We start from the raw sequence: 6,393 nt of genomic DNA, 5'->3' as shown, positions 1-6,393 counted from the left end.
TAGTCAGCTCAAGATTTGTACTGTTGACCAGTCTTGTTGATTAATTCATGCGAACCATTGAGAAAAAGGTTACAGCTGGGGACGGCTAAGCCGAAGCGGAGCTTCGCAATGTTTGCAACAAAAAAGCAGATAGAATTATCGTATGAACTGATGTGAGCTGTTGTCCCGTTGCCCAACTGAATGTCGACGTAGAAGCTGTTTTATTCTTTAGCCGTTTTTGCTTTCATCTATTCAGCGTTCTCTTGGTGTCAACACAGGTTAATTTTGCCCAAACCGTTTTCCGAGTTTTAATTATGCATTCAAAGGTATCCAAGTGTTGTAGGGGTCACGCGTGTTTGTATTCTATCATTTTGAACGCGAGAATCAGCGTGAATTTGCTATGAGCGACCCCGTTGTATCAGGCATCACATTTAAACAAAAGTACCATTTCTAACCATGGTGTTCACTAAAAAGAGCACGCGGATTAATGACTGTGAAAATGCCAGGAAAGACCCCCGCCATGTGAAAACCTCCGAAAAAGAGTCCCTTTTATATTTTTTACTGTGACGCAACATAGTTCAGTTAAACACAGGTAACTTTTTCCACTACGTGCTTGATAAGACTGTCCTTATGAGTAAAGATTAATCAGTAATTGAACAAAAGCCAAACTGAGGAAGTTTTTTCCTGACAACAGATTTATGGATGCTCTTGAGCGTATAGACGACCGGTTGTGTTTACATTTGGGAGGATTGCTGGAGGAAGTCATTTCTCAATTTCCTTCCCCTCTAATCTCGACTCTTGCCATTTTGAACAATATTCATAGTTATCGAATGACATAAGTCTAATAGAATGGTGCCTAACGATACAGTTACATCAATTGGTCAGAATGATTACAAGTGAAGGGAAGAAGGCCTTTGCTGTGGAGTTATTTATTAGGAAATGCAAACTGACCAGTTACAGACTATTGGACAGGGAAGCAAAACTCTCATATGCATCTTTTTTACAAAAACTGAACACCCATCTTCTCTTGAACGCGTCTTCCCTAACTTTCCTGGACATTCATTGACTGTTGCTCAAGTCCAAGCAAATGCTCTAAAGCAACTCCACAAATTCCGCAACAGATCTACCTTTTAAAGAGACGTAAAGCGAATTTACAAGGAGAAAACACACTACTTGCATGCCTCCCCATCAGTAGTATCGCCGTTACACAAGTACAGGTCTACAAACTTTTTCCCAGACAGGGTGAGGAACTGCTGTTTATAGGTTTTCGAAAACTGGAAAGCCATTCTTCAAGATCTTTCCGGTTGTTAGCTTCTGAATAACACTTGGATAACTTACTTTCAGGTCATGAAACCTCCTTCCGTTTAAATTTAGTGTTAGTTACTCCAGGTGTTTGTTGCTGGGCGGTCGTTTTAATAGCATCATACTCATCCTTCCGTTACGTGTGATTAGGGGGCGAGATGGCTCAATTGGTTAGAGCGCGAATTTACTGACCGGAAGGTCCGTGGTTCGAACCCGACCTCTGCATCTTGACTTCCTCTGTCTAGGCTTGGGCAACCTGGTTGTATCCCAGCCCTCATGCTTCCTTCGGATGGCATGGCAGTTAAGCACTGGAAGGGTGCTAAAGCTGCACGACGGCAGTCAACAACTGGGAGATATCCGAAGAGACTGTTCGCCAAGTTCCAACAGAGGGCGCCATCCTCTGCTACTGCCTTATTTTGTTGAAATGGCTCTCGGTTTCTGCCTGCTGAATAGCCTTCCAGCAGCTACTTGTGGGATGTTGTGAGAGGAGTTTTGACTCAATAAAACTACATGTTTTTGCTGTTCATATTTCCGGTGTGAAGACAACGGTTCAGTGGGTTTTCGCATCAGGAATATCAACCCTCGGACTGTACGGAACTTGCATAGCCTGGACTAGTCCTCACCTAAAGAACCGTGAAAAGCTTTACTCTGCAGATGGGAAGTCAGTTCACTCGGAAAGATATTCAGGTGTTTCAACAGACCTTCGTCCGTTGGCTGTAACCTGGCAATCGGTCTCCTCATATATCTCCCAGCGGTAGACCGCACACCACATTACAGAACACCGAGACATTTTCTGGTGGCTGTATCCGGACTCGATGTACATATAGCCACTGCGTACTAGTCCATCCGCTAAGACACACACCGGACGGCATGCACGACAGAACTACCGGGAACTGTCACCCATCGATACGTAGGAAACGTGATCGAGGGTCCTGTCGACCCGCCTACTGACCCACCCATCATGAACATCCCCGCCAGTCGCCCGACATCCATTCCATTCGTGCTGCTTACAAGCGTTTGCAGTTTCGAGGATAACTTTTCTTTGTGCCATTGCCGTCAGGTAAGCTGCCATTCGGCTTTCGCGTCCTGGCCGGGTATGAAGGTCGCGTGTGACCTCCGGAAGGTTGAGTGCTTAAACCACAAGTCGGGAGGTCACAGGAGTTCCGTGAGATGTGAATTGTCGGTGATTCTCAGTAAGGATGAAACCGATGCAGAGCGCCTCTAGGATTTCAGCATAGGTTTTCTCCACCTGAAGTACGAAATCTAGTGAAATTTTATAACCTCTGAGATTTCATATACACTTGACCGATGGTCCTTCCATCTGAGGATTTTGTCCCTCGAGGAACCTGTCAACACGTGACTACGATATAATTTGATTCTGTGACTGAACAGTGAGTGACGTGATGTCCTGTCTAAGTGAGAGTTGATGTTGATCAGCCGCTCGTAGCCACTGTTAACCGGTCAAGCCACTGGAGGGGAGCTCGCGGGTTCGGAACTTCCTTGAGATTCTCGAGGTGCGCATTGCTGAGGATTTCCAAAAAAGATGGAATGACTGTGTTGTATCTCTTCACATTCCCTGATGCTATTGGGTTATAGTCAGAAGACAAGAAGATGAATAGAAAAACTGTGTATTAACGCAATTACAACTTTCTATATGTGTGATTCACGTGTGACCGCATCTCATGGTCGATCTGCTCTCAGCCAGTCAGTGTATCTCCTGCACGCCCACACCGGTTCTCGGGCGGTTGTTCCTTTGTCTCGGTTGGTCATAGATGGCCGTCTGTGCGCTTGTGTACGGGGTGCCTTGGCCATGGAGTGGGCGTGAACTTTCTGTGTCCCTATTTGACCTTTCTCCGGCACGTGATGAAATCGGACGTGATCCAGATATATGGGCGTAATCGCACGGCTCTGTTTCACATGATTGTTCCGCTGCGCATGAGGCTGATGCGCAGCCTTATTACCTACCCTTTGAATTTGAAACTGCTTTTGGACTGCTTGAATCTGATCTTAGTTCTTCTTCTTTGGGTTTACTTGCAGCCTGAAAACATCACAAAAGAGAGGTTCAGCTGGGTTCCAGGTGAGTCTCTTGCGAAACCAAATTACTTTGCAAATGAGTGTATATTCGCTAACTTGGAGCCAGTTTGGTCTATTCCGTTTTCGATTGGGTCTTAGCTGCAAACTATGCGGTGCTGTCATGTTCTGGGATAATTCAAGAGGTCGAACATTTTCATCGTCCAAACCGAACGTGTCCAACAAGATGGCCCTCTAGAAATTTTTCTGCTTATTGTCGGTATTGAGTGTGCATGTGGTTTGGTCGTGGTTGGCTGATATGTTTTGTCCAAATTTCTTTTCCAACGTCGATTTCGTAGATCCATCTCCTTTTCTTACCCAGGACCGTACCACTGGACCATTTTCAGGGACCTTGAAAGTTTCTTGCGTAAACCGCGTCACCAATGTGGAATTTTCACAGTCTGTCTGTCTTCTTTGCTGCATTTCTGATGTCCTTCCTCTTGGGCCTGAGATTATCGTAAGTAGTCCTAATTTTCCGTCCAAACATGCATTCTGCGGGCGATTTTCCACCGGGAATGTTTGGGTTTGGGGAATTTCGGTGCATTGTCAAAATATGTTGGATCATGTTGTCCGACGTCTTCCGTACTCCCACTTTAAGTAGAGCTTGTTTAAAGGTATCCACGAATCGTTCAGCCTGCCCGTTGGATTGAAGATGATAAGGCGGTGAGAACTTCTGCTCGATACCATTTTCTTTGCAAAACTGTCTGAAGTGTGTTGAAGTGAATCGCGTTCCATTGTCGGCCATAATCAGCTCCGGATGAAATAAATATTGGAACACTCTGACCAGTTCATCGACAGGAGACTGTGCTGTAGTATTGCGCAAAAGGAACACATCTGGCCATCGATTGAATGAATCCACCAGAATGGGATACGACTGACCATTGATGGCACCTGCATAATCTAAGTGAATTCTCTCCCGTGGCTTCTTGCTTTTCGGCCATGGTTGTTCTGGACATTTTGGAGGTGCCTTCGCCAGCGGAAACAGTCTACGGTCCATGAACTGGTTACAAATCTCAGACCCAAGAGGAAAGACATCAGAAATGCAGCAAAGAAGACAGACAGACTGTGAAAATTCCACATTGGTGACGCGGTTTACGCAAGAAACTTTCAAGGTCCCTGAAAATGGTCCAGTGGTACGGTCCTGGGTAAGAAAGGAGATGTGATCTACGAAATCGACGTTGGAAAAGAAATTTGGACAAAACATATCAGCCAACCACGACCAAACCACATGCACACTCAATACCGACAATAAGCAGAAAAATTTCTAGAGGGCCATCTTGTTGGACACGTTCGGTTTGGACGATGAAAATGTTCGACCTCTTGAATTATCCCAGAACATGACAGCACCGCATAGTTTGCAGCTAAGACCCAATCGAAAACGGAATAGACCAAACTGGCTCCAAGTTAGCGAATATACACTCATTTGCAAAGTAATTTGGTTTCGCAAGAGACTCACCTGGAACCCAGCTGAACCTCTCTTTTGTGATGTTTTCAGGCTGCAAGTAAACCCAAAGAAGAAGAACTAAGATCAGATTCAAGCAGTCCAAAAGCAGTTTCAAATTCAAAGGGTAGGTAATAAGGCTGCGCATCAGCCTCATGCGCAGCGGAACAATCATGTGAAACAGAGCCGTGCGATTACGCCCATATATCTGGATCACGTCCGATTTCATCACGTGCCGGAGAAAGGTCAAATAGGGACACAGAAAGTTCACGCCCACTCCATGGCCAAGGCACCCCGTACACAAGCGCACAGACGGCCATCTATGACCAACCGAGACAAAGGAACAACCGCCCGAGAACCGGTGTGGGCGTGCAGGAGATACACTGACTGGCTGAGAGCAGATCGACCATGAGATGCGGTCACACGTGAATCACACATATAGAAAGTTGTAATTGCGTTAATACACAGTTTTTCTATTCATCTTCTTGTCTTCTGACTATAACCCGGTAACGTCAGGGAAGGTGAACGGTTTCAACAGACTATTTTTTCCTGGCTTTTCAGCAATCTGCTATGAGCTTTAAGTCAAGTCAGTGCTATTTGTCATTAACAGACGGAAGCGAATCCTTCTGAAACAGCGAAAACGCCAACCTAGACAAGATCTAACAGGGGATTCTGAGACTTGTCGGATAATAAATTGGAAAATTAGCGTATGAAGACCTCGAACGTGAAGTTAGGGTCATTCCAGAGGGGATGCAGTCGTACATAAATGTTTGACCACCAGCTCCTCAAACTTCTCAGTAGAAAACGTTCCCCACCACGAACCGAGTGGTGTGTTGTCTCTCTAGAAGTCACACTTTGCCTTCTGTATATCCTGCAGCGCTGTTGTTGACCAATGTTAGTCTCTTCCTCACTCAAATCCTACAAATCGATAAAGGATCCCGTCAAGTCCTCGCACAGGAAAAAAACAGCATCCGTCAGTAGTCATGACAAGACATTAGTCAACACATTCTCGCGATCGTGAAGCGTGCTCCGTTATCAGACGTATGGCCCGGGCGTTTCTGTGAGAACTAATAAGAGTAGAACAGCTGAGGCAGATAACCCCGTATAACTAACCCGAGCTTCCTACCAAGCTTGGGGGATGTGAAATTGTTCAGGTAAATTTTATGCAAAATTTTTGGCCAATTTAGCATCACTTTTTTTCAAGCCCAGTTTGGCTTGGAATTTTCCAGTTCGACTAAGGGGAAATCGCTGTTTGACACGCCACGAGGTGTGAAAGCATGTGTTCCGGTATCTCGTACTTCGAATAACTACCTTAATGCGGCCGTCACGTGACATATGCCGGCCCACAGCAACCTCTTGGGTTATCTAACCACTGAATGACGGGTGAACACACCCACGCACACGCAAACAGTCACATACCAAAGCAATACCAGCACGTAACTTCGAGCACGGGCGCACACACACACACCGAACTGCGTCAGATGTCGAGCCCCAAGGAACACGAAACCGTGATGACGGCGTATGCTATTGATGAAATATACGAGTAGTACATGGCCACATTGGTTTGAGGCCTCATCCCTGTATCTGACCGAATGTTTACT

This window comes from Opisthorchis viverrini, assembly GCF_000715545.1.
Source record: "Opisthorchis viverrini unplaced genomic scaffold opera_v5_121, whole genome shotgun sequence".
Lineage (NCBI taxonomy): Eukaryota > Metazoa > Platyhelminthes > Trematoda > Opisthorchiida > Opisthorchiidae > Opisthorchis > Opisthorchis viverrini.
This window is presented reverse-complemented; position numbering follows the sequence as displayed.